Genomic DNA, 21,397 nt, shown 5'->3' with positions numbered 1-21,397 from the left:
CAGAAAGCTCAGCTGAAGTTAGTTCAGTTAAAATAACACTTAAGAGAAAGACATGGGAAAGTTCCCCCATTTCTCTCGCAGTGTAATGCAGTAACCTTATAATTACGATGAAAACTTTATTTCTTTGGCTTCAGGAGTCATGCTTTTCCCCTCCTGTACCCTGAGGAGTCGAGGACAAAGATTTTTGGGATGCTGAAACGAGATGGCTCTGTCCCATTGGAAGGCAGACCCGTGTGCTAGTGTCTGTGCAGGGAATGGGAGCAGAGCAGGATGCTCGTGTAATGGAGCACCTTGAAGAAACTAAGCTAGCTCTCAAAGCAGAATAATTGGTGTAGCAGGAGGCTGTGCCCATGGTAATCGTTTTTACTGAGATGAAGCTTATTAACATGTGCACTGGTGCATCTGCATTGCCTCTGGGACTCCAGCCCTGCATGGTTCCCCACCATACTGCACAGAGGTTTTACCTTCCTCTGACCTTGCTCCAGCTCCTTTGTCCTGCTCTGTGCTCTCTGTTACCTCTCATCTCACAGGCTTACACTCTGTATTTTAAATCCAGCCCGACCTTTTCATATTTCTCCTCTGATAAATATTTCAGATGTGTTGGAAATATAGTCTGTCCCATTGTTACAGTGCATTAGGTTTGCGGAAAGTTTGTAGTGCACTGCATGCTTTGAATAATGCCCATCTTTAAGCTGAAATTTGAAGCCATTAGAAATGATCACAAAGCCTTACTCTTGCTTGATTGGATGTATGTAGGAGTGTATGGTAACTGTTGAGTCATGGCCTGAACCACTGATTGAGCACCTGGAGAAAGCACCCTGTCAGCCCTGGGAGCACAGGTGAAAGCAATTCAGCTCTGTGACCAGATTGGGTGGAGCCTGGCTGCACCTCTCTTAGACCCCATTTAAGGGCTGCCTGCCCTAGGGAAGGCTCTCTGGTTGGAGGTCCCTGCTTGGTGGTGTTTTCCCTCTGAGCCTGGATCTTCAGAGATGGGTGAGCACTTTTCTTTTGTAGCACTTTTCTATCACACTAGTCCTTTTGTTGTTCTGCTGCATTGATCTTTCTGATTGTTCAGGGGGAAAGGTGCATGTGTTTATGCTGTAGGATCAGATAGACTCAATCCCCGTTTGAGAGAGAAAAAAGAAAAACTCAGCACTGTTTGTGTCCAGACTATACTTATTATTCTACAGAGGAATAAAAGTGTAACTTCTTGGGACTTATGTAAAACAAGTCAAGCGGCAACCAGGATCTCTCTGCACCTGTTCTTTGGGGTGCACTGGAAGCTAAATCCCAACCTCTACCTTCTGATTTACTGTAATAGCACAGCTGAGGCAGAACACAGATTGGTCAGGGTGTTTTACCTCTGATCATCACTCACGAAGATTATAACAAAGTCCGGGTAAGCTACAAGACAAGCAGGGCTTATTGCACACAGAGTCCAATCCCAAGATGTTAAATGTCCCAGAGACATTCACCTTTGAACAGATGGTTTGCAGAGGGGAGAAAAAAAAGGAAGGTGACACAAATCTGCCAGACTGCAAGCAACCCAACCAGGGCAGTAGCAAACATCAGCAGGTTTTGATGCCAGGGCCAATCCCATCTGGAAGCCCCAGGTATCCTATGCCTAGCAGTATAACAGTAGCTGGAGGTTCTCTGAGGCCTCGTTTGACTGAGTTCTGCATTAGAACTCACCACCTGATAATGCTGTAGTGTATTTTGGACAGTTTTAAAATGTTATTTGGAGACTCAACTTCCATCCCTGCTGCACTGCAAGCCATGTCTCAGCATAGCCCTATGAGTTTTTCACTCAGTCGTCACACTGAGAATTAGTGGATTTTGCTGGCTCATTTGTTTTGTGAAATCTGGCTGTTTTGCACTGAATGCAGTACTCCAGCATATGTGATTCAAATCAAAGCAATCATCCTACACAGTGTAAATCAATGAGATGAAATGTAGCCATTGACAGCACTTACAATTTTGTCCATTACTATGAAATCCTCTTTCTTTAAATAGAGGTGCTTTTATGAGTCCATTGAAGCATAGCTGACAAAGCCTTCAATCCTGGCTATTGCTGAAATAGCACAACACGTAACAGTTATAAAAGATACATGTGGTGCATATTTATACAGATTAGAATAAGCACTTTGTTAAATTGCTGTAGTGCACTTGTCCCTTTTCCAGAGTTCTTAGAAACCTTGGATATTTGCTCTTCCCATGAGTAAAATAAACACGTACCTGCGGGCTTACCAAACCTCTCAGCCTCTCCAGGTGCTGACAGAGCAAAAAATGTACTTCTACAGCTGTGTTAAAAAAATGAAGGTAGTGTAATTATTCTTTATGCTAATATAATAAGCTAGTAAATGTTTCTACACTTCCTGTAGGTCTAATTACACTTCAGTAATGTGAACGATCCCTGGAGCTGCTTCTGTTAAATATCTTTGGAGCAGGAGCAGGGGAGTTTATTTGTACACACCAGAGGAACGTGGATTTGAGAAACAGCATAGTAAGGCTCTAAAGCAGCAGGGCTGCTTCTGGCATCTGAGTGACTTCAGGCAAAGCAGGAATTCCTAGTCAGTATCATGTAACAATTTAGAAAGGTAGCCTTGACTGCCCATTGACTTCTGAGGAAGGCATATGGTTTCAGACCAGGTGCTGACAGGGGCATAGCCATGCCATTCCTTGCTGCTGTATCTCTTCTTCATGCTCTTCCCTCCGGTGATAGCAATGCATGCAATATTATGCAACTGAAGTTGCTGCACAGCCTGCTGTATTTAATAAAATATAAATGCTGCTCACTCAATGTGCCAGTCAACCTTGCAGTGCTGGTCCAGGTGGAGTCACTCTGGATAGATCAATCTGGCTTCATTAGCCACATCTGTGAGCATGGACTGGTGTGTCCTGCTTGAGCTGTTTGCTCTGAATTGGCCCTGCACCATGGCTGTGTTGCTGCAGAACAAGTAGTTGGGACTGGGGTTAGCAGTAGCAATGTAATAAAGCTATTTGCTGCTGCAGGGAGGTAATGAGTGATGTTCTAGCAATTAAGGGCCAATGCAGGAGGTGGGTGTGACAGAAATGAACTAAGGGTGTGAAAAAAGGGAAATCCATGGCTGGGAAAGAGAGAAAAGAGAAGATTGTTCTTTTCTTTTTTTCCTCTTCCCCCCTCCCCCCAAGGTGACATTTAAAGGGAAAAGTATAGGTGAACATTTTGCCAGAAGGGAGTTAGAGCACTGGGGACAAATTGTATTTGAGGTAAGGGGAACTAGGAATACTTCCAATTATTTATTTTATCCACTGCAAGTTTCAGTTTTCCTTTAAATGTGTTTATTGAAGATAGTCGGTTGGAGAATAAGGTCAGACAGCTCTGACTTAAGCTAGCCTGTGCTGCTCATTTATTGAAATCCCTGGGTCCTGAGTTTCCCATGTGGTGCCAGACTCCTCCCACACCTGCAGCTCTTCTAACCTGAAAACTATGGTGGAGTGTTTGCCTTCTTTCTGGGAGAAGAACAAAAGCTTCCTTCTTGAAGAGCTGGAATGCAAGCACTCTGCTTAAAGTGCTTTCCCACAAGGGTTAATGTTTCTATTGTGAGAAGTAGGAATAATAATAATAATAATAATAATAACTTCTCAATTGAAGTGAAGCTCTCCAGGGAACTTGCTAATTGACCACACCAAGGATACTGAAGGATGTGGCACGAACAGGCTGTCTCTGCAGTCTGTTCCATGCAGGATCAGACTGAAATGTTAGGAAATAAATTACAGACATTTGCACAGACAGCCAAAGAAACTGTGAAATAGCTCTCTGAGCCGAGCTCAAGACCTCTCTTGTGGAAGCTGCCAATGCATGCCTGAGATGACATTTTTTTCTGTCTCCACACCCCCTTTCTCCTTGTGGTCCCTTTCTATCAGGAAGAAGAGTTTAAGGAGGAGAAAGGGACCTGAGCCAAAAGTCTGCTAATTCTGGAAACAGCTTGGGTCTGAGGTTTTGACTTAATTTATCTTTACCTGATGATGTGAGTGAACTACAGCCCTCTTGACTTCTGCAGTGTTATCCAAGGCTAAAATTGGGATATACCTGATTCACAAAGGAGCCATTGTACAGCGTGTTGGCATTTGATCATATTGGAGAATGAAAGCCATATTTGAGTGAGGCCTACAAGTGCCTCACTACTGCACTGTAAACAACTGGATATTACAGTAATGGACAAGGCTTTGAGTGCTATGAACAGCTTCACATTCACTTTATTGATTTGCAATGTGCACTGTGATGGTTTGCTGTAATAAATATAAATGCCATAGTGTAGAAATGTCAGAACAACTTATTAAAAATGTGTCTCTTCCCTGTTTTGCAGTATGGCATGTGCTTCTGCACAGCTGCAGGATTGTGGCTGCAGGGGGGAATGAAGCTGTGGCTCAAAATTCTGCATTGCAAGAATATAAATTCAGTGTATAAACAAAATGCGTACCAGCCCTTTCCTTTTGTGTTGTGCTTCTGTATAACAGAGTTGAGTTCTGTGTCTCAGAACACATTTCATATTACAGAAGAGAATATACTTTTCTCATGTCTCAGGAAGGCCGAGTTGGTACCAGGTCTCAGCTCACATACCAGAGGCAGTTCTTTGGCCATTTAAGAAAGCAGTAAGTGCCAACATTTTTCTTAACACTATAATACCTTTATCTCAGCAAGGAAATCTTTCAGCCTTTGGTAAGACTGTAGGAGAAACAAGGCATTACTGTAGGAGACTACACATGTGCTGGAGATGTGTATGCAGTCACATGCATGTATCCCCTGCTCCCATATATAGTATAGAGGCAGTATAGAATAACTGCCTTTGACCAGATTAACAGTTCCATACACCACCTGTACTCCGAGCTGTTTTGCACCAGACTTCTGTGTGGATGCTGAGCCTTAAACGTGGGTTTTGTTCTGGAGTTGTTCAACTGGCCCTCAGCAGCTCCAAGTCCCTGGGTAAGATGGTTGATGACATAAAGTAGGGAAATGTGTGATTTACTATGGACCCCTAGTCCCATCGCTGCTAATAGAGGTCGTTGCCTTGTGCATTATTGCTCTTGACTGTTGAAAATAATTCTTTAAGTATTTGATTGTTATCACCCTGTGTGCTACTTGGAGCAGGACAAAGAAAGTTGTTTTCTCATTTACTGCCTGGTGTTATGTCTCTACCTTCTACCTTATAAATGTGTTCCCCGCAGCACTAGAAAAGGATTTTCACAGAAACTGGAGGGAGAATTGCATTATTTCAGATGATATAACTTCAGACCATTAACAGGAGGGTTTACTTTTGATTTCCCTTTTCTTTTTTTTTTTTTGTTTCAGAAGAGTTTAGGTCAGTGTAGTATTCAAGACTCAGATCTCAAATGGTACTAAACTCTCATTTAGATGTGTCTTGTTGATTTTGGTGAAATTACACATAAAATTAACTCTGAGGCACAAAGTGCTTTAGGATTATTGGGATGTATAGAGATGCTCAGAGTGCAAAGCCTTGATATATAGTGTTGGCTATTCAGCATATTACACATGAGCTTTTCTTACTGACTCTTCTGCAGAAACCATTGCCACCTGGTGAAAGCTGTTGGCAGTCTATACCCGAGGCTCTATGCATTGTTAAAAAGTTTCAATAAGAAACTGAGATACTGTTTTAGTCAATGGAGCCTGTGTAAATTCGGGGAGGAGAGAATCAAACCCAAAAACTGACTTTGAGATTGTACCATTATACTTGCACAGAAGGGGCACAGATGCAGAATATGTGCTTGTTCAGAGACTTGTAGTCAGCAAGAGGTTTTCTTAGATATAGTTTCAGAATTGGTATATTTCTTCTGTCGAGATAAATTTAATACAAGTCTGTTTTTTCTAATAAGTAATTAAAAAAAAATTTCAGTGACAAAGTGAGAATTTACTGATGGGAAAACTGCTCCCAAGTCTGCTAGTGGAGGAAAATGAGAGTAGAATTGGAGGAAAAAAAAAGCACTTATTGCTATATAGGAGGGATAATACACTATTTATTCTAAATGAATGAATGTGAGTTTATGAATAAGTGTGGAGTGTAAAGGGGGTTGAAAAGCTGAGAGAAGTGGTGGTTGGAAATCCAGTGCTGGAAACTCCATTCTGTTTCCACAATCATGAACAAAAATATCCCCTTACTCCAAGAGTGTGCTCTGTACAAATGCTCCAATTGACGGCTACCAGGGAAGCATCTACCTCAGCAGCCTGCAGATGACAACTGAATTAAAGCCTGTGATACATCAGTCAAAGGAGCATTACTGTGCTCATCGTGCAGATGGAAAAAATGGAAAAGTTAGATAACAGCCCAAACAGAGCTTGTGGCAAGACCAAATCCATAAGCCTTGATTCCTGGTAATTGTGTTTATAAGAAAAGTCCTTCTGAGTTAAATGACAGAAGAAATCTCTGGAATTTCATGGAAATCTATAGACATAACCACAGAAACTGCCAGAACCACTTCTTTTTTTTGTGCTGTTGAACAACAAAGAGAATCTTGTTCAGGGAACCTTATGGGTTTAGAGATTCCTCTAATATTCTGAATGTGGATGCCTCTGAAAATGGGAGACTCTTGAACAGGATAATGAAGGTGCAATGCAGAATCCCTGAAGTCCCACATTTGGGAGGCATTTCTGGAGAGGGGAGGAGACCCTGCTGCTAACCTCATCTGATGGATAGTCCCTGAGGCACCACTGCCATCTGGTGAAAGCTAGAACAGCCCATGGGGATGTGTTAGCTATAGACTGACAGCCTTACAACTAGACTAAGCTCAGCAGAAAGCAAGTGCACTGTGGCCCATAGAATTTTATTGAAAGTTTTTCTTTCATTTTTTTCTAAGTCTGCTTTAGATTTCTACAGCAAATCCATAATTCTTTATGCAGTCCTTGTACTGGCTTGCAACAGTAATCCACAATTATTATTGTTAAAGTCTGAGAACCATCTCTGTGAGCAAATAACAATGCCATTCACTCTGACTTGGGAAGGTTTCTGTAGGTTTGCCACTTTTGTCTAAGCAAACCCATTTGGTGAGGTGCGTGAGAAGGAAGTGTCTTGCTGATGTGGTATAAATGCCCTGTTGAGGAGCAGTCAGTAGCGATTACTCCTGCAACATCAAGCATCCTTCATGGTCAGGTTTGTCAAGTAAGAAGGTGCTTGTGTTCAGCATGCAAGGGGCTGTTGTCTGTTCGAGCTGGTGTAGATATCCTTGCTTAAAGTGGAATCTGAAGGAGGTAACATTTTCTCCCAAGAGCCCGTGGGTGTTTTTCTGTTACAGCCCTGATATCACACATGGAATTGAGGAAGCTAGTAGACACTGTCTCTCCAGGGGGTTGATCTAATTCGACCTGTAGGCTGAAATGAGCAGCGTGTAAAACCGCTGACCAAATAGACTTTGGATCAAGTGCCAGCCTCCTGTTATCAGAGTTCAGTGCAAGTGATGTGAGGATGAACAAAATCTCTCTTGCAGAATTTGTACTCCCGGTTTAAATGTCACAGTCTGCTGGGATGATGGATATACACTATCATTTGTTTTCTCCTTCCGTGCTTACTATTAAAATCAAAGATGTTCTTATGGTCCTATATACCTTTGAAATTTATTATTCAAGGTCTTATGGTTTTTTTGACTTAAATCTAAGTATCATATTTATAAATAGCATCAACTGCTGTTTTGCCAATGAGAGATTGTATTAAAATCAATATTGTATATTAAATCCTCGGGTCTGCTGTGAGCAGATAGTATTAAGACATATCTAATTTCTTGATGATCTCAGTAGCAGCCCAAAGTCTTTAGTGAGGATTGAGTCAAGTTTTGGTCAGTCTTTGACCAAGCTTTTAATGACTTTGTAGCTGCTAGGTAACTTCACTGCAGTGTAAACCCACTAACATCAATGGATTTAAATAGCCATTTCTTTAAAGGAAGTGGAAAATGCAGAGGCTTAAACTAATAGGTTTTTCGACAGCAACCAAAACAAAGGAAACGAGGAGATTTCTATTTTGGATAATCAATTTTGCATCCTAAAGAACATTCTGGGTAAAGTACTGGAAGCTATGAGGAGCCAATTTGTTACACTTCCAGCCAGAACCTAGCTGGAAGCCTGAATGCAGCATGTCATTATGATTAATTATGTGTAATGAGTGTTTTATGAACCTAAGAAAGAAAAGCATTTATTTTTCTGGTATTATGGTGGTAGTGTCTTGTTTTGTTTTAAAGCTGGGAGCGTGAAGCCAAACAGATGATGAAACCCCCTTATTAGCTCTTTTGTTTTGCTCTAAGCTGTAATGAGGCTTACAGGGCCAAGTCTCCATCACATAGTGGCTTTGTGAGTGCAAGAGAGAAGTATTCAGTTCTGGAGCTCTGGGATTTTACTTTTTTTTTTCTTATGTTTAATTCATTTTCTGTGGCAGAAACCCCATAGAACCATCCAGGACACAAACAAAACATGAGGCAGGAATAGCCCATCTCTTGTAGGCCTTCAGACCAAACTGTCCCTGGGACTCAGGAGAAAAGCTCAAGATGATTAAGACTTGGTGATGGCTTGACCAAGGAGACAGGGCTGGGGACAAAGGGCCAGCACCTATGATCCCACCTGGATCTGGCACCTCGGGGGCTCTCAGTGCCCATGGCCTCACAGTGGCTGCCCAGCACTACTGTCTCTTTGTGGTTCCCATGCCTTCCAGACAGGGGTCTGGCTTACAGCAGCAATGTGTGTGCTGTTGGCTTTGTCCACTTTGTCTTGTGGGAAAGGTGCAAAAACCCTTTGGTCCATCTATATGCTTTATAGAACTGGGGAATGGTAGGACAGGAGGAGTGCTTCTGGTGCTGTTGGAGCGCGAGGTTTTAAAGAGGGGTTAAAAAATAGGTGGGGAAAGGGATGGACATAAAAACAAGAACCGAAAACCCAAGTAAACCCAAACGAAACAAGAACAGATAAGTAAAAGGGCAAGTGACTGAGAGCGTTGCTCTCTGGCGTTTCCCTCGCGCACCAGGAGGTGGTGCAAAGCCCCTGCTCATCCCACAGACAGGAGACAAATTTCATTTTTTTCTTCCAGGGACTGCTCTCCGACTTGTACTATCCAGGAAAAATACTGATGGTTTAACCCTCTCAGCATGCCCCTATAACTCTAGTATTTTAGTACATATGTCTAAGACTGACAACATGAACTGTGAAAAGAGGAAAATGCAGAGAAACTTTATACTGCTAAATGCTATTGTCTTGCTGCAATAATGGTAATTAAAAGGTACTGCCAAATGACTTTGAAAGTGTTATACTTACAGAGCAAACAGTTCTTGCTATGCAGAGTCCAGGAGAAAGAAATTATGATCAGATTTTTTTCTTCTTGCTGCTTTTTTCATTGTGTACAGTTGGTTTCTTATTTTTCTTTTTCAAAGTTGCATGCACTAATACTAAATATATCAATCTGTAAGATAAATAGATATTCATTGTTTCCACATGAGAAATTAAAAGCTATGCCACGAAAGTGTGTTCTCAGTTATCTGTTAGTTAAAATGGAACTACCAAACGCTTCCCCTTTCTCCTTATTGAAACACAGTAGTAATAGTTTGTGAACTCATTATATGGTCTTTGATGGTAATTTAACAAAACAGCTAACTTGGTGGTGGTACAAAACTGTATAAAGCATGGCTTTTTGCTGAATTACTGTAACTTCAGTGACATGAATGCATTTCAGGTTAACTGAAGTTTTCATTTCATGTTTAAAATCTCAGTGCACGTTTACCAAGCTGCCATATGGAAACTTGTATTAATGTAAGAAAAACTCTGGGCACAATTTCTGCTTATGCCAGAAATAAAAAGCTCCAGCTTATTGTTGCTTGCATTACAGTTCTGTTTTTCTTTTCCATTCTTTTTTTTCTTTTTTTTTAAGTAAGAAGAAGGGTTTGTAAAAGAGGTATTTGCTCTAGCTTCTCAATTGGCAATGATTAGCAATGCCTATTGTGAAAGGAGGATATTTCAGCTAAAAATGAAATGAATCATCTTGCAGTTTATTTTTTCACCCCTCTAACTTTTCTCCTCTCCTGAATAACAAATATATTTTCATGCAAATTTTATATATGATCCAGCTTTAAGAGCTTGCATTGTCAGGTACAAATGGCCTTCATCAGGCAATATGTATATATATTACAGTAAGTGTATCTCAGTTCAATGTTATCTTTTTTTAAAGCATCCGTGAAATTAAGTTTAAAATGTTAAAAGAAATAAGATTGCCTGTGTGCTGACTTTCTTGCTTTTTAAAATTCTGAGAAAGGATGGGTAATTTTTTTAAACCCTACATCAACAGTAAAAGATTCACGTTTTTGTCTTTTGTTTTGGAGATGGAAATCCCTTTGGAAGTGAGTGGTTACGAAGGAATAATGTTGGAGAGCTGCAAATGTAAATATTTAAAGAAAGTACAAAACACTCATTAGCATATTCTAAATTTTGAATCTGAAAGCTTTTAGGATGTTGGGTCAAACTGTTGTTTAAAATCATTGTAATCCCATTGGCTTCTATCAGCTGGCATCTGTGCCGTTATTTGAATGTTATTTTAAGTGCAAGTGCTTTCCTACAGACCACAAAAAGTTCAGCTTTGCTTATTCAAGAAAATTAACATTCTGAACTGTGAGTTAGATATTAAAAAGTCATTTCAGAATATAGCCAGATTTTCTGTTCTTGCTAATTTAACATTCCCTTGTTATCTTTACAGAATGTCATTTTTTTTTGAGCGTGCTGACACAAAACTTATATATCATTGTTAAGGGTCACAGTTTATTGGATTTTATCTCCCTGCTCAAGCAAACATTTGTTTAGTGACACTCTTAAATACCAAGTTGTACTAAAAGTGTCAGAACTGCTGCTTGAAAGTTTAAGTAAAAATTTCGTTTCTTTTAAGGCAACTTCAGAAAAGAATGAAAATAGAAAAGTTTTTGATTTGCTTTCTCTGCAGCACCATGAGAATGCTATTTGGCTCCTGGGATTACTTCAAGATTAATGAGTGATAGAAAAAAAGTTATAATTAAGTTTGGCAAAAACATGCATGAAATATAGATTCATAGCTTAGGCACTGTGGGTACAGGTGAATATCTATCACTCTTAGGCAAACATTTTATGTGACAGTTCTTGATAGCAACAATTGAACGTACAATATTCTAAACATCACAGTGACTTTATCTGGATTTTCATGGTGATAATCTAATGGGAAGCTCTCTATTTTATTCCCATTCTTCTGATCTTTTTTTCTTGTTTAGCTGCCTCCTCCCCATCCCCTACCCCCGCAAAAAAAAGTGAAGGAAAGTATATTTCATACTTTCTTGTAACCAATGTTGAAATTCTGTCACAGATACCAAGGGAAGCTAAAGAAACTAGAAACAGAAAGACTATTATTTACAGCTAGCAGGATACAGTATGGCACCATGTGGCAGAATTTATCAAATTCATTCCTTTTTTTATGCAGGGCAAATAGGAGCCGTAGACAGTTCCCTCTTGTAGTCCTTGCCTTGCCAGTCCTTCATTCATTTACACCATGAGCTAAATCCGGCTTGACCCACTGCTTTTACACCCTAAACCCATTGGTAAGAGCATGGCCAGCAGGATTTGATCCTCTGTTTATTTCTTTCTTTTGCAGATGCGCTTTTGCTAGGAATGCTGTTTGCATTTCAATCAACCAAAACAACAGGACAGATAAATTAATGCCTCGCTTGGCTCTTCACATCTGAGACTGAAATGTTATATTACTCTTCTGAGGGTTTAAGTTTGCAGGGTGACACTTACCAGGTGTAAGGTGCTGTAAGGTTAAGAAGCATCAAACCTATAATAAGAGTCTGACTTCCTCTTCATTTTGTCTCCTTTTGTGTTACATACTAGGGCAAGGAAGGTCTGCCAATCACTATCATTTCTTTTTCTTGTTCTATAAAGACTGGGTCGTCACAGCAACAGGCCTGTGACAGGCTGGTATCCATTTAGAGCTCCAGGGGGGTCCTAATAGGATTGAACCAAAAGATCAAGTGAATAGCTTCCTATTTTAGATTTGTAATAACTCTGAACTGTTTGCATATACATGGACCTTGCGGTGTTATGAGGAGACTTTTTACCAGAGAAAATCTGTCTATTTCTATCAGCACTGTACTTTGGAAAGGATACCCTTAGCCTACTCCGTCTTTGTAAAAAGGAAAAAGAAAACAAAATTAAGCCTACTTCTCTTTCTCTTGCACACACCAAATTGGAAGGTGTCATTTCCTTTCATTAATTCATTTTACCAGATCAAAGTAAATAGTCTGTTTATGGAGAACAAAGAAGCCCCTTTTTGGTATTCTGCTGAAGTCGCTATCAGATTCAGAAGTTTGCTCATCTTTCTGAAATCTGGCAAGGCTACATGCTACCGAGATTACAGCCAAACAACTCATGCAAAACGGGCAAATAAATTCCATGCAAAACAAACTCTAGCAGAGTAAAAATGAGGAGGGGACATTTTGTTGATTTGGGAGGCTCTCAAGAGGTTAGGTCTCTGATTCGGCTTGCAGAGGGGGCTTCAGCAAGCCCACAATACTTGGCAGGCAGAGGAAGAACAGAATTAAGTTGAAATTATTTGCAGTGATTATGGAATCTGTTAGAAATAGGTGATGCTTCATAGATTTCATTCACAGCCATTTACTTGTCAGTACTATTTATTAAGAACAGCACTTTATGTGGAACTTCTTGTTGGGTAAGATCCCAGGCGTAAACTTGTCAAGATCTAGCTCTAGGAATTATAAAACATATATATATATTTATAAGACTAAATACTGGCAGCTTGTTTGTTTTCTTAAATCAGGGCTTCTGAAGCATCTCATTCAGAGAGGAGAGGCAGATGAGGTTGCCGTGTGAGCTGGATTGTCCAAAGGTTTTGGAGTTTTTCTCAAGGCACCAACCTAGTTCCAACGCACCTTATGGAGGCAGTTGACTGCTATCTTAGTTGAAGACCACTGAAACTGTCTTGCAAGGATACTTAGTATGGACATACATCAACTGTAGTAACACTATGACAAGCTATCATACTTATCTTGGAGAGGTCTTTTGAATACTATCCTTGTATTCATTTTTTTGGCTGCTTAGATCATAATCAAAGTCAGGTGCTGCAACCAGCCTGAGACTGTCTCTCTGCCATCATACATTTGATCTTCTCTACCCTTCCTACCAAGCATTTTGGTTTTGTACAGAGCAATATCTTCTTCATCTTAATACCAATATTAGAAGCAGAAGGATCTTCCACAATTCACTTTCAAATACCTTATTTCTATACTAAAAGTGTAAGACTCACACATGCAAGAAATATTCATAAGGCCTGTGACTGAATAAGTAAATTCTTGTATATTTCATATAGGATTGTGGTATGCACATATGTTCATGGTGCTTTTATCAGTACACATTTTAAAAAGGGTTTTGCATAGATTAGGGACTTAAAGGTACTCATTTAATTAGAATTAGGGGCATCCCTCTGGGAGGAAGGATTATGCAGGTAAAATACTAGGACTGTGATCCATCAGCCTATAGGGACAATGGCAAAACTGCACTTCATTCGTTTGGGCCCTGTGTGTGGAGCTAAGATACATAACAATGAGGACCAAGATGAAGGGAGTGCCAGGGCAGGGACCATATAGCAAAACCTAGGAGCATTTGAAATGGGCTTTGAATGGATCTTCCTAGGCATGTTTTTTCCTAAATCCAAATTTCTCAAACTTCACTTTTGATTTCAGTCAAATCAAATATGAAGCATACAAATCAGATTTCTATAAAGTACTTTGCAAGTATTTCTGGTGGGTTTTGTTCAGATTTCCTACTGCCTACAAAGTAATGCTTTCTGAAAATTTGGAATGGATTTTGAAGTTATATGCGTATTTCTATAGGAATTTTAGTTTTCTTTTGATGGAGATCTTTGGCATATTCTTTGAGATTCAAAAAAAAAAGTGAGTGTTTTTCTTTTCTATAACTTACCTTTCATAGACCTGTGTTATGAAGACTTTCATTCTGGCTGAGCAAGTCTTAAAGATTGCTTCAACAGAACAGAAAGAATGTCCTTATTTACCCGTAAAACCTGAAATTTTGATGAAATTATGCTGGAGGTTTTTAAGTTGAATTCCAGTTTTGAAGAAAGCAGAAATGCTCTATGACAAAGAAGTTGAAATCAAGTTCCTATCCCCTACTCTGTTGCTAATCACATTGAAACGCCACTAAATTTCTTAAGAATAAAGATCTGTATGTGTGACATAACAAAACTCTAGGCCTTTAAAAGATTATTCAGCCCATTTTTGTGGGCTTCCATCTGGCAGTGCTGAGTCCTCACCAAGCCTGTGAGTGCTAACCGAAGCCTAAGTGTACGCTTGGAGATGGATTCTTCCATCACAATGAGCAGAAGAAACAATTTACTGGGCTTTTAGGATAAATCTGTAATGTTTAATTTTTAAGCGTATGAGCTAGGCAGTGCTTTGTGTGTGTTTGTAGATGAAGAATTTACTCAGAGAAAAGTGCAGGTTTCTAATTGTGCTGAGACCCATAGCTATTTCTACCACCTAAGGACTAAACTTTTTACAACTGGCTTCTGAGTCAGACTTCAGCAGTTTGGTGTCTCTGATAAAATGTTTCATACAGGACCCTGAATAAACATGCTGTTACAAAGGTGTCCCTTCAGCCCGTCTCCAAGTGCTGTAATCCTGACTCCTGTTAGTCACAGACTCTTTCCATGGGGAAGAAAACTGTTTTATTTAAGCATGACATCTGATACATGCTCTGTTTTGTCCTGATCTAGACTAAGCTGTCCAGGTCAGAAGTGGTCACCTTTGCTATTATTCTGTAAACTGTCCGCAAAAGAGAATTACTTTTTGTTTTATGTTGTGCAGCCCCTGGCTCCTGGCATGATGCTAGTACAAATAATGATAACATAGAGCAGCTGGCACAGCAACATCCTCTGTTCTCCACACTTGGCACTGCCATAAATGTGATAGTGCAATACCTCCAGTCACCGCGGAGAATTACCTCTTACTGAAACTAAATGGATGTGGATGCTTTTGATGATAAATCTGCCTGCCTTGGTCTGTGCTTTTCTTTATGCAATTAGCTGGAGTGAAGGATGAGATTTTTTTTTTTAACAAACTATCTGCTTTTTGACTAGCAAGCACAAGTAGATTCTTCCCCAGGCTTTGTCTGACAATGGCACGATGGAGAGCTGAGCTGCCACCAGTGTGACGGATCCCTTGGAGCTTCCTGACCCAGCTCTGGCTGTGGCACTTTACCTCAGCCGAGCTTGGAGCAGAGGCTCCACGTTCACCATACATCTTACTTCTCCCCAGTGAGGCCAGAAGATGCTGGTTTGCAGCTACACCACTGCTCTGCCATGCCCAGCCTGGCATCAGCCCCATGAACCTGGCTGAGGGCCTGTGCCTAGCTGCCATTTTGAGGCCAACCTGACAGGGCCCACACACTTCTCCTGTTTCCCTCATCTCTGAGGAAAGAAGGTGGTGGGATCTTACACCCTGATTTTTTTTTTTCTTAGAGAAATTTAGCCTCCATCCTGGGAGGCTGTGAATTGTACATAACTTCTCTGCACCAAATTCCAACCATGAATTCTTTCAGAGCGCCTTATGAAAAAGTAGCAATGCGAGGCCCTCAAAGTGGGCGTTCAGAGCTTTAGAGCAGAAAAGCTTGTCTGCTGAAAGTCAGAAAGTCAGCATCTTGGCTCACTGTGCACTAAGTTTCCCACATAGACAAGTCCTCTGTGTGAAAGAATGAGGACAATTGGGGCATAAATCTTATAAATGAGTAAAATGATAGTTGTCTTGGCAATGGCAGATCTGATAAAGCATATTCCACCTGTTGTGGAAAGGCAGCAGATGGCCACAGCAATCTGTCAAAAATATGGGGATTTAAGGTCTAGCCTGAAAAGATTCTTTCTCACTGTGTCTCCTCAGATCTGTGTACAGGTAAGTCCATTTGTGTGATGTAGGGGATGTTGTTTGGTGGTTGTGCTCTGGGTATGAGGAATGGTGGGCTTGGCTGAACCTTTTCATCTTAGATTTGTGTAATTTTCCTTTTGATTAGCAAAGTATAATGGACAACTCTCAAGTTAATATGAGATGGGAGCATTTGCATGGCATATCAGAAATGTCTGTTTCCGTAACCATACTGAAAGAGTCTAATTAAGCTTCTATGTAAACTATATTTAGACTGTGAATAAGTTTTACCAGGCAAGACTGTTGCTGCTGAGAGTCTGAAAAAGGAATTTTAATGGAATAAGGAAAATGTCTCTTAAATCAACATAGGAAAGAGAGTCTGTGAGTTTTATTACTCGTTATCTTCTATTTAAAGAGCCATTTAAGAGTATTCCAGGTACCTCTTAAAATTTTGGGGATCTGTTGATAAAAAATATGCTTGATATTTATGTTTGTGACCCTTAAGATACTTTCATATTAATCTTTCTCAAAAGAGAGTGTGCTTCTGCAAAGGGTTATGTGCAGGGTGAGGCTACATGCACACTTTAACCCAGGCCCCAGGTGCAAACATTCAGGCTCAAGCTTGAACTCCTTTGTCTCATTGTGCTTTCTCAGGGGGGCTGCTGTAAAGCATAATTCATTGATTTTAGAGGGGTCTTGAATGGACTGTAGGTATATCTCCACATCTACTGCTTTTAATTTAGGCTTCCTAAAAGATCTTGTTCTCAGAGGACTAATTCTCATTCTCTGACCAAGTTTTCAGTGCCCTTACTGGATGAAAACATTGCTAGCTGTAACACTTTAGTGGCACACAGATGCATGGAAAACACTGCTCTCACACTTGTTTACTTTCTGTTCCAAGGAATAAAAGGAAGATTTTGATAATGGAATTGGTGGTACTTCCCTTTTTGTAACTGGCTTGAAAGAAGCTGCTATTGCACGAAGTCCCTCTATCTGTGAGCCCAGTGAGCTGGTGAGTGCATCTCTATGATACAAATCCCTGAGTACGTGCAGTTTAACATGGGAGGCAACTAATTCTCTCTCCTACTTTGATGCAGAGTCTCAGTGCCAGAGTGGATGTGCCCATTTCTTTACTAGTTGCCACACCTTAGACCACAGGGACCTTTAATATGTCTGTGTGAATTACTCCAAAAAGAAATAGGTTTTATGGGAGTCTATGTAATTTATATATAGACTATATTTTAAATGAAACAAACAACATGAATAAGGACCACTTTTGGCTGCAGTTTAAAGCCACCTGGAGCCCTTCTCCATGAAATCAGCTTCTGCATTTTTAAACAGCATTAGGCCAAGGACAAACTTCTGTCATTACTACTTAGTTCTAACCCTCCAAAGGTCACTCAGTGGTACTGCTAGGTTTTCGACATGCCTTTAAAAATGGAGTAAAAATGTTCTTATATGGTGATAGCGTAATGAAACACAACCATCCACTGGGCAGTGGGACTCTGGAGGCAGAGATATGGGGGGATTTTATAGTGTTTGTGAAGGATACTTTATGTTCTGTAACATATGGTATTGTTGTTACTCTTTGATTTGTAGTTTTGGGCAGACACATTCTCATAACCTTTGTGAGCCTTCGGCTTTGGAGGTCCTAAAGCTGCTATTGTTCAGTCAGTTTCCAAGCTCAAGAAGAATGTTTTCTTCATAAAGAATATGTTAAATATTACCAGAATTTCAGCATCAGTTTTATATTTCAGGCATATGATTTGGCATGTTCTGTGAATGATGAAACATAGCTTTTAAGTTATGATTTAATTTAGATTTTTTAAATTAAAATAGCAGCTGTTTCTCTACATGTGAAATGTGAGTCCACTGTAACTTCACTTGTATAAGTGCTGTTTTCAAGGTATAACATACTGTATAACCCAAGAGCAGAATAAGGCTGGATTCAGTAAAAGTACACGTCTAGTTGCACTGAGAGAGTGCAAGGCTCTGCTAAGCTTGACAAATCATTGTCAAGAGCTTGGATAAAGTTTATTTTTCTCTTTAGTTTTTATTCTTTTGCCAGACATACCTATTCTCTCTTTGCTTGAGCTGAGTCTGAAGATTGGTAATATGGTTTATGGGAATTACAGTGGTATGACAAGTTTCAATAAAGGATAAACTGGATGAAGGTAGAGGAGAACTTTTGGTAGAGCACAACTTTTGGATTACATGCTGGACAACAACTATATTGGCAGAGAAGTTCCTGTGCAGAGAGAGAATGAAAGATAATGTATTATTTAAGTTCTGTTTCAAGAACATAAGAAGTCAGTGTGCGATGTTGTGAAGAGGGTAAAATTCCCCTTGCATTTAGATGTGTTTCTGATGCCATGGTAAATCATAAACAATATAGGCTGAAAGATGCTATATGGAGTTCTAAAAGATTAATTTTTTCAGTGGGACTTGGATTTTTTCAAAGGCTTAAAACACTGATGCCTTTGCACAGTATTTTGCATTAGATTTTTTTCCTAGGAATGTCTGTAGTTTGTTTCCCCCCTCCCTTTTTTGCGTGTGCTTTCATGAACTTCTAGAAGAAATTGATTGTTTTTTTCTGGGTAATTCACAGAGATGAATATGAATACAGCCAGGTTATCCAAATGTGTTAACAGCTATGTGTTGTTGTAGGTTGTAGGCAGGGAGGTCACTTCTTTAGGAGCACAGTAATAGGAAATAACTTAGGATAGAATCTTGCCACACTAAGGAAAAAACAGCTCTAACTCCAGTAAATGATGCTGTTCTCAATCACTGTCCTTTTTTTACTTACTGCTTTGTACTTAGAGGCAATTGTAGAGTAGACAGGATCCAGCACTTCAGGATATCTGCACAGGGAGGGACAGTAGGTCCATTTTTCATGCATCTATCTGCTCTCAGAATTTCACTCGTGTCTCTTCTTGGGGCGTCCTAGGAAGCAGTGCTAAAATGAATGTCCTTGACACTTCCTGCACTTCATTCTAGGTATTGCACATCATTTATATACAGTCTCACAATGGAATAATTTTTTTTAAAGATATTGTGGGTAGCCAAAATATGTGGAACTACTTATATGAGGACAAATTTCAGTGTAAATCTTAATGCTGTGTGCTTTTTAGTCTTTTTTTTTTTAATGGAATTCTTTCCATGTGCAGCAGTCCATGGTTAAAGCTGGGCAAATAAGCTCTTTGTATCTCCACCTCCTGCAAAATCAAAAATCAAAAGGTTAAGGGGATGAGGAAAATTCAGGGTAATACACAATGACTTCCTGTAATTAAAAAAAAAAGTCCTTCATGTGATTGGCTAAAATAATTATTTGAGATCAACAGCTGTAACATAAAATAAGCAATTTTTTTTGCATTTTTACCACTAGAATTTATTTAAAATATTCCTTTAAAAAGCAGCTTATTTCATGAGATGTACCAATGATTTGATATGAGTGGTTGAAATGTTTCATCCAGAAAATATTTTGGTAAAATGTTCAGCCATGCTTTCTTCATTCCATTTTGCTATTTCAAATTATTTGATGAATTTGACCTGAATTTTCAGATGTTTTCTACATGTTGTCCCAGCATGACATTTCCTGACAAAGATATTTGTCTGAAAAATATTACCCCATTGCACTGGACGTACCTGTGTGCCTGCAAGGCACTGGTAGAGAATGGATGTTGAAAGAAGAGACCGATTACTCTTCACATAAGTAACCTCCACCAAGAAATTCTGTTAAGAGAAGTAGAATTGTTAATGCAAAGACTTTCACTGGGCAAAATCTGGTACAGAATGAAAGTGATAAATCAGTGACTTAAATCAAAACTCGAGGTCCATAAATTCCTTTTTCAGCAGTAGGTTAAACTGTCAGGTTTAACAAAAGCTTACAACGCTCGCCTGCTCTCTGGTTCTGATGCTGCAAGTGCTATTGCTACCAGGTGTCATGCTCACTGCTGAACCCTGCCACACTGAGGAAACTGACTGTTTGGGGATACCTAGGACCTGATTTAGCTTAGCAATGCATCCAACATGTTATTCGTACAGAGGTTTCCAGTGCTGCCTTGATAATAAACTCTAAACCTGGCAGATTTTCCACAATCATGTGCGATAAACTTGCTAAAAAAAAAACTCATTCTTGAACTATCGTTCTCATGTTCTTTTTCTGAATGATCTGACAAAGAAGTCGCCTAACTGTAAATTTCTTGGTATTTTATTTGGTTTTGATTTAAAACCAGCTCGCTGAAACGTACGATGGTGAAATGTGTTTTTGCTTGCCAGGAGAATTCTTTGAATTGCTTTATTTCTTCAAGTGATCTCTCAGTATCACTTGTACCACATCAGCTTCTGCTGTGTTATTCTCATTACAAATCTCTCAGCATAACCTACACAATCCTTCTTTTCGGGTTTCGTAGTTCAGTCAAATTAAATTTGGACCATAAGAGTTTTTTGGGATAGAAGCAGCTTCAGCGTGCTGAAGAACCAGAGGCCCCTTGAAAAGACAGGAGAGATCATTGGACTGTAGGGACTGTGAACTTCTTCAGTGTGTCTGTGTGAAGTTGAGAAAGATCTAAAATGGACTGTTGTGGAGAAAGCAGAAAATGCTGGAGAGGAACTGGCTGCAACTGGACAAAAGAGACCCAAGTTTTATGGGATGCTCAGTCTCTTGAAAAGGAATATTAAGTTAATTTTAAGTGTTGCAAATGCCTTCTGCGGGGCATCTGCTGAGCAGAAATTTCCTCTGCACTTTTCAAAGTCTGGTTTAGACAGGCTAATAAATCTCTGCCTCCCTTCAGCTGCAGAGGGTTGGCATTTTATGGCTTCAGAAGGTGAAGAAGAGAACGTTACATCTTGTATGAAAAGATAATTCTAGAGCAGCACCAAAGGAGTACACAGACTTCATCACTTAATGCTCTCTGCTAAGTAGCTGAGCGCGTTGTTTTAACGGAGAACAAAGGCTCAGAGTGCAGAAGGACTGAGAACTGAGAAGGCTGAGTAGACAGAAAGGAAACAGATATGTTTGCAGAGGAGGCTGGGGAGATGTAAGGAAATCTGTATGCGTGCACATGATTTGTGGTTGTGTCATGGTTTCATGATTTTTCATTATCGGTATTCCACATCATAACATCATGCAATGTACTGGGGGTTTGACTGCTGATGCTCAAGTTCCGGGTGCCTGTCCAGCGGAGAAGAGCAGCTACGTTTCCCCAGGGGGCTTTGCGGTCAGCGAGGAGATATAACTCCCGGCAAGGTCACCTGATGCTCTCTTCTCTGCCTGCGCTGCTTCGCTTGCGCTTCTCTGCCTGCGCTGCTTCGCTTGCGCTTCTCTGCCTGCGCTTCTCGCCTGCGCTTCTCTGCCTGCGCTTCTCATCTCAGCGTTGCGGTAAGGCCGATCCACTATCAATTTCACACTCTCTCTCCTTATAAAATTCTGTTGATACCTATTTAGTAAATTACTTTGTTTTACCTC

The 21,397-nt window shown here is 40.1% G+C and overlaps 1 long non-coding RNA gene across 1 annotated transcript; it reads left to right on the top strand.

The window, feature by feature from the left end:
- Window positions 1-925: 925 nt before the first annotated feature.
- LOC109368662 lies at window positions 926-21,002 on the top strand. The gene is made up of 3 exons (XR_002116933.1): window positions 926-993; window positions 16,832-16,942; window positions 17,530-21,002. It is a non-coding gene; the product is annotated as an uncharacterized LOC109368662 (long non-coding RNA).
- The last annotated feature ends 395 nt before the right edge of the window (window positions 21,003-21,397 follow it).

This window comes from Meleagris gallopavo, chromosome 7 (assembly GCF_000146605.3).
Source record: "Meleagris gallopavo isolate NT-WF06-2002-E0010 breed Aviagen turkey brand Nicholas breeding stock chromosome 7, Turkey_5.1, whole genome shotgun sequence".
In the NCBI taxonomy this organism is placed as follows: Eukaryota; Metazoa; Chordata; class Aves; order Galliformes; family Phasianidae; genus Meleagris; species Meleagris gallopavo.
The sequence above is the reverse complement of the archived record's forward strand: the minus strand, read 5'-3'. Positions and strand labels throughout refer to the sequence as shown.